Source organism: Oncorhynchus clarkii, chromosome 24 (genome assembly GCF_045791955.1).
Source record: "Oncorhynchus clarkii lewisi isolate Uvic-CL-2024 chromosome 24, UVic_Ocla_1.0, whole genome shotgun sequence".
NCBI lineage: Eukaryota > Metazoa > Chordata > Actinopteri > Salmoniformes > Salmonidae > Oncorhynchus > Oncorhynchus clarkii.
Window position 1 is genome coordinate 41,013,746 of NC_092170.1, and position 8,666 is coordinate 41,022,411.

Sequence of the window (8,666 nt, forward strand, 5' to 3'; positions counted from 1 at the left end):
ACATCTGCTAACCATGTGACCAATAACATCTGATAACCATGTGACCCTTAACATCTGATAACCATGTGACCAATAACATCTGATAACCATGTGTATGTGACCCTTAACATCTGCTAACCATGTGTATGTGACCAATAACATCTGCTAACCATGTGTATGTGACCAATAACATCTGCTAACCATGTGACCAATAACATCTGATAACCATGTGTATGTGACCATTAACATCTGCTAACCATGTGACCATTAACAACTGCTAACCAATGTGTATGTGACCATTAACATCTGCTAACCATGTGACCATTAACATCTGATAACCATGTGTAAGTGACCAATAACATCTGATAACCATGTGTATGTAACCATTAACATCTGCTAACCATGTGTATGTGACCAATAACATCTGCTAACCATGTGTATGTGACCAATAACATCTGCTAACCATGTGTATGTGACCAATAACATATGCTAACCATGTGTATGTGACCAATAACATCTGCTAACCATGTGTATGTGACCAATAACATCTGCTAACCATGTGTATGTGACCATTAACATCTGTTAACCATGTGTATGTGACCAATAACATCTGCTAACCATGTGTATGTGACCAATAACATCTGCTAACCATGTGTATGTGACCAATAACATCTGCTAACCATGTGTATGTGACCATTAACATCTGCTAACCATGTGTATGTGACCAATAACATCTGCTAACCATGTGACCAATAACATCTGCTAACCATGTGTATGTGACCAATAACATCTGCTAACAATGTGTATGTGACCAATAACATCTGCTAACCATGTGTATGTGACCAATAACATCTGCTAACCATGTGTATGTGACCAATAACATCTGCTAACCATGTGTATGTGACCAATAACATCTGCTAACCATGTGTATGTGACCAATAACATCTGCTAACCATGTGTATGTGACCAATAACATCTGCTAACCATGTGTATGTGACCAATAACATCTGCTAACCATGTGTATGTGACCAATAACATCTGCTAACCATGTGTATGTGACCAATAACATCTGCTAACCATGTGTATGTGACCAATAACATCTGTTAACCATGTGTATGTGACCAATAACATCTGCTAACCATGTGTATGTGACCAATAACATCTGCTAACCATGTGTATGTGACCAATAACATCTGCTAACCATGTGTAAGTGACCAATAACATCTGCTAACCATGTGTAAGTGACCAATAACATCTGCTAACCATGTGACCAATAACATCTGCTAACCATGTGTATGTGACCAATAACATCTGCTAACCATGTGTATGTGACCAATAACATCTGCTAACCATGTGTATGTGACCAATAACATCTGCTAACCATGTGTAAGTGACCAATAACATCTGCTAACCATGTGACCAATAACATCTGCTAACCATGTGACCAATAACATATGTTAACCATGTGACCAATAACATCTGCTAACCATGTGACCAATAACATCTGCTAACCATGTGACCAATAACATCTGTTAACCATGTGACCAATAACATCTGCTAACCATGTGTAAGTGACCAATAACATCTGCTAACCATGTGACCAATAACATCTGTTAACCATGTGACCAATAACATCTGTTAACCATGTGACCAATAACATCTGCTAACCATGTGACCAATAACATCTGCTAACCATGTGACCAATAACATCTGCTAACCATGTGTAAGTGACCAATAACATCTGCTAACCATGTGACCAATAACATCTGTTAACCATGTGACCAATAACATCTGTTAACCATGTGACCAATAACATCTGCTAACCATGTGACCAATAACATCTGCTAACCATGTGACCAATAACATCTGCTAACCATGTGTAAGTGACCAATAACATCTGCTAACCATGTGACCAATAACATCTGCTAACCATGTGACCAATAACATCTGTTAACCATGTGACCAATAACATCTGCTAACCATGTGACCAATAACATCTGCTAACCATGTGACCAATAACATCTGCTAACCATGTGACCAATAACATCTGTTAACCATGTGACCAATAACATCTGCTAACTATGTGTATGTGACCAATAACATCTGCTAACCATGTGTATGTGACCAATAACATCTGCTAACCATGTGTATGTGACCAATAACATCTGCTAACCATGTGTATGTGACCATTAACATCTGTTAACCATGTGTATGTGACCAATAACATCTGCTAACCATGTGTATGTGACCAATAACATCTGCTAACCATGTGTATGTGACCAATAACATCTGCTAACCATGTGTATGTGACCAATAACATCTGTTAACCATGTGTATGTGACCAATAACATCTGTTAACCATGTGTATGTGACCAATAACATCTGTTAACCATGTGTATGTGACCAATAACATCTGCTAACCATGTGTATGTGACCAATAACATCTGCTAACCATGTGTATGTGACCAATAACATCTGCTAACCATGTGTATGTGACCATTAACATCTGCTAACCATGTGTATGTGACCAATAACATCTGTTAACCATGTGTATGTGACCAATAACATCTGTTAACCATGTGTATGTGACCAATAACATCTGCTAACCATGTGTATGTGACCAATAACATCTGCTAACCATGTGTATGTGACCAATAACATCTGCTAACCATGTGTATGTGACCAATAACATCTGCTAACCATGTGTATGTGACCAATAACATCTGCTAACCATGTGTATGTGACCAATAACATCTGCTAACCACGTGTATGTGACCATTAACATCTGTTAACCACGTGTATGTGACCAATAACATCTGCTAACCATGTGTATGTGACCAATAACATCTGCTAACCATGTGTATGTGACCAATAACATCTGCTAACCATGTGTATGTGACCAATAACATCTGTTAACCATGTGTATGTGACCAATAACATCTGTTAACCATGTGTATGTGACCAATAACATCTGTTAACCATGTGTATGTGACCAATAACATCTGCTAACCATGTGTATGTGACCAATAACATCTGCTAACCATGTGTATGTGACCATTAACATCTGCTAACCATGTGTATGTGACCAATAACATCTGTTAACCATGTGTATGTGACCAATAACATCTGTTAACCATGTGTATGTGACCAATAACATCTGTTAACCATGTGTATGTGACCAATAACATCTGCTAACCATGTGTATGTGACCAATAACATCTGCTAACCATGTGTATGTGACCAATAACATCTGCTAACCATGTGTATGTGACCAATAACATCTGCTAACCATGTGTATGTGACCAATAACATCTGCTAACCATGTGTATGTGACCAATAACATCTGCTAACCATGTGTATGTGACCAATAACATCTGCTAACCATGTGTATGTGACCAATAACATCTGCTAACCATGTGTATGTGACCAATAACATCTGCTAACCATGTGTATGTGACCAATAACATCTGCTAACCATGTGTATGTGACCAATAACATCTGCTAACCATGTGTATGTGACCATTAACATCTGCTAACCATGTGTATGTGACCAATAACATCTACTAACCATGTGACCAATAACATCTGTTAACCATGTGTATGTGACCAATAACATCTGCTAACCATGTGTATGTGACCAATAACATCTGTTAACCATGTGTATGTGACCAATAACATCTGTTAACCATGTGTATGTGACCAATAACATCTGCTAACCATGTGTATGTGACCAATAACATCTGCTAACCATGTGTATGTGACCAATAACATCTGTTAACCATGTGTATGTGACCAATAACATCTGTTAACCATGTGTATGTGACCAATAACATCTGCTAACCATGTGTAAGTGACCAATAACATCTGCTAACCATGTGTATGTGACCAATAACATCTGCTAACCATGTGACCAATAACATCTGATAACCATGTGTATGTGACCATTAACATCTGCTAACCATGTGTATGTGACCAATAACATCTACTAACCATGTGACCAATAACATCTGTTAACCATGTGTATGTGACCAATAACATCTGTTAACCATGTGTATGTGACCAATAACATCTGCTAACCATGTGTAAGTGACCAATAACATCTGTTAACCATGTGTATGTGACCAATAACATCTGTTAACCATGTGTATGTGACCAATAACATCTGCTAACCATGTGTATGTGACCAATAACATCTGATAACCATGTGTATGTGACCAATAACATCTGCTAACCATGTGTAAGTGACCAATAACATCTGCTAACCATGTGTATGTGACCAATAACATCTGCTAACCATGTGTATGTGACCAATAACATCTGATAACCATGTGTATGTGACCAATAACATCTGATAACCATGTGTATGTAACCAATAACATCTGATAACCATGTGTATGTGACCAATAACATCTGCTAACCATGTGACCAATAACATCTGATAACCATGTGTATGTGACCAATAACATCTGATAACCATGTGTATGTAACCAATAACATCTGATAACCATGTGTATGTGACCAATAACATCTGCTAACCATGTGTATGTGACCAATAACATCTGCTAACCATGTGTATGTGACCAATAACATCTGCTAACCATGTGTATGTGACCAATAACATCTGCTAACCATGTGACCAATAACATCTGATAACCATGTGTATGTGACCAATAACATCTGATAACCATGTGTATGTAACCAATAACATCTGATAACCATGTGTATGTGACCAATAACATCTGCTAACCATGTGACCAATAACATCTGATAACCATGTGACCAATAACATCTGATAACCATGTGTATGTAACCAATAACATCTGATAACCATGTGTATGTGACCAATAACATCTGCTAACCATGTGACCAATAACATCTGATAACCATGTGTATGTGACCAATAACATCTGATAACCATGTGTATGTAACCAATAACATCTGATAACCATGTGTATGTGACCAATAACATCTGCTAACCATGTGTATGTGACCAATAACATCTGCTAACCATGTGTATGTGACCAATAACATCTGCTAACCATGTGTATGTGACCAATAACATCTGCTAACCATGTGACCAATAACATCTGATAACCATGTGTATGTGACCAATAACATCTGATAACCATGTGTATGTAACCAATAACATCTGATAACCATGTGTATGTGACCAATAACATCTGCTAACCATGTGACCAATAACATCTGATAACCATGTGACCAATAACATCTGATAACCATGTGTATGTAACCAATAACATCTGCTAACCATGTGTATGTGACCAATAACATCTGCTAACCATGTGACCAATAACATCTGATAACCATGTGTATGTGACCAATAACATCTGATAACCATGTGTATGTAACCAATAACATCTGATAACCATGTGTATGTGACCAATAACATCTGCTAACCATGTGTATGTGACCAATAACATCTGCTAACCATGTGTATGTGACCAATAACATCTGCTTACCACGTGTATGTGACCAATAACATCTGCTAACCATGTGACCAATAACATCTGATAACCATGTGTATGTGACCAATAACATCTGATAACCATGTGTATGTAACCAATAACATCTGATAACCATGTGTATGTGACCAATAACATCTGCTAACCATGTGACCAATAACATCTGATTACCATGTGACCAATAACATCTGATAACCATGTGTATGTAACCAATAACATCTGATAACCATGTGTATGTGACCAATAACATCTGCTAACCATGTGACCAATAACATCTGATAACCATGTGACCAATAACATCTGATAACCATGTGTATGTAACCAATAACATCTGATAACCATGTGTATGTAACCAATAACATCTGATAACCATGTGTAAGTTAACAATAAAATGTGATTTTATTTGACCTACTCATTTCAGGGTTTTTCTTTATTTTTACTATTTTCTACTTTGTAGAATAATAATGAAGACATCAAAACTATGAAATAACACATATGGAATCATGTAGTAACTGTGGCCAGTGGTCAGCCAGTGCTGTGATAAGATATTGTGTAAAATAATGAATTTGAAGAATTTATCTCCACTGTATGTTGGTTAGTTAGATAGACAGGTTTTTTTTTTGGAGGAGGAATGAATCTTTACATGTTTCAAATGAACTGGCAATATGCCAACACTCCATTTAACCAATGCATTCAATCCACAGCCATCCAGACACTGTCTGAAATCAGTTGATGACAGGTTTTAGACTAGTTGTAAATGCAGCAAGTACTGATATTGTATCATATAAAATAAAAACACTGTTTTTGCAGCAGTCCTCTACTGGAAGCAGTGTGGAAAGCACCGTGTGTGTGTGTGTGTGTGTGTGTGTGTGTGTGTGTGTGTGTGTGTGTGTGTGTGTGTGTGTGTGTGTGTCCGTCCAGCTGGTCTGAGCCCTTCCCTCAGGAAGCCCCTTGTGAATGATTTTTCAGGAGACAGTCTGAAAGAACAATACTGTGAGAAATCGTGTGGGGGAGGAGGCTGGGTCACTGCACTCAATGAGTTACTGTGTCTGCCTGTCTGTCTGCACTCAATGAGTTACTGTGTCTGTCTGTCTGCACTCAATGAGTTACTGTGTCTGTCTGTCTGTCTGTCTGCACTCAATGAGTTACTGTGTCTGCCTGTCTGTCTGCACTCAATTAGTTACTGTGTCTGCCTGTCTGTCTGCACTCAATGAGTTACTCTGTCTGTATGTCTGTCTGTCTGCACTCAATGAGTTACTGTGTCTGTCTGTTTCTCTGCACTCAATGAGTTTCTGTCTGTCTGTCTGTCTGTCTGTCTGTCTGTCTGCACTCAATGAGTTACTGTGTCTGTCTGTTTCTCTGCACTCAATGAGTTTCTGTCTGTCTGTCTGTCTGTCTGTCTGTCTGTCTGTCTGTCTCTCTGCACTCAATGAGTTACTGAGTGTGTCTGTCTGTCTGCACTCAATGAGTTGCTATGTCTGTCTGTCTGTCTGTCTGTCTGTCTGTCTGTCTGTCTGTCTACACTCAATGAGTTACTGTGTCTGTCTGTTTCTCTGCACTCAATGAGTTTCTGTCTGTCTGTCTGTCTGTCTGTCTGTCTGTCTGTCTGTTTGTCTGTCTGTCTGTCTGTCTCTCTGCACTCAATGAGTTACTGAGTGTGTCTGTCTGTCTGCACTCAATGTGTTACTGAGTGTGTCTGTCTGCCACCAAATGAATGTGTGTATGCTACTGTGTCTAAAGGGCTGGGTTTGGTTGCATGTTTGTGTAGCATGACATGCCAGTGCCAGGCTTATAGGCTCTGATATAATGGAGTGGGGAGACAAATGGCTAGTGATTGAGACAAACTCTCTCTGTGTGTGTGTGTGTGTGTGTGTGTGTGTGTGTGTGTGTGTGTGTGTGTGTGTGTGTGTGTGTGTGGTAATAGATCACCTGGCTCTCTCTCCCACTCACCAGGAATCCCACCAGCACTGAACGTCTTGTATTATAGAGTGTGAATCGACACTAGCGCTGCTTAGACCCAAGGCTTTAGGGAGTGTGCGGGTGAGAGAGTGACAGGGAGAACAGGCACCCCAAAAAATCTGAGGGGGCACAAAATACGTGAGGATGGCTAGGGGCTGGTCCGGAGGTGGGGCTAGCCCCCCACTGACTGTAAATTGAAGAATTTTGCATTTTTCAAACACCTGAAACAACTTTTTCCTGCAATCGAGCCATAATCATTATGCTTAATTCTTTGTCAAATGTATACAGTACCAGTCAAAAGTTTGGACACACCTACTCATTTCAGGGTTTTTCTTTATTTTTACTATTTTCTACATTGTAGAATAATAGTGAAGACATCAAAACTATGAAATAACACATATGGAATCATGTAGTAACCAAAAAAGTGTTAAACAAATCAAAATATATTTATATTTTAGCTTCTTCAAAGTAGCCACCCTTTGCCTTGACAGCTTTGCACAATCTTGGCATTCTCTCAACCAACTTCATGGGGGATGTCACCTGGAATGCATTTCAATTAACAGGTGTTCCATCTTAAAAGTTCATTTGTGGAATTTCTTTCTTTCTTAATTCGTTTGAGCCAATCAGTTGTGTTGTGACAAGGTAGGGGTGGTATACCAGAAGATATCCCTATTTAGTAAAATACCAAGTCCATATTATGGCAAGAACAGCTCAAATAAGCAAAGAGAAACGACCGTCCATCATTACATTAAGACATGAAGGTCAGTCAATACGGAAAATGTAAAAAACTGAAAGTATCTTCAAGTGAAGTCGCAAAAACCATCAAGCACTATGATGAATCTGTCTCTCATGAGGACCACCACAGGAAAGGAAGACCCAGAGTTACCTCTGCTGCAGAGGATAAATTCATTAGAGTTAACTGTCTCTCATGAGGACCGCCACAGGAAAGGAAGACCCAGAGTTACCTCTGCTGCAGAGGATAAGTTCATTAGAGTTAACTGTCTCTCATGAGGACCACCACAGGAAAGGAAGACCCAGAGTTACCTCTGCTGCAGAGGATAAGGTCATTAGAGTTAACTGTCTCTCATGAGGACCGCCACAGGAAAGGAAGACCCAGAGTTACCTCTGCTGCAGACGATAAGTTCATTAGAGTTAACTAGCTCTCATGAGGACCGCCACAGGAAAGGAAGACCCAGAGTTACCTCTGCTGCAGACGATAAGTTCATTAGAGTTAACTGTCTCTCA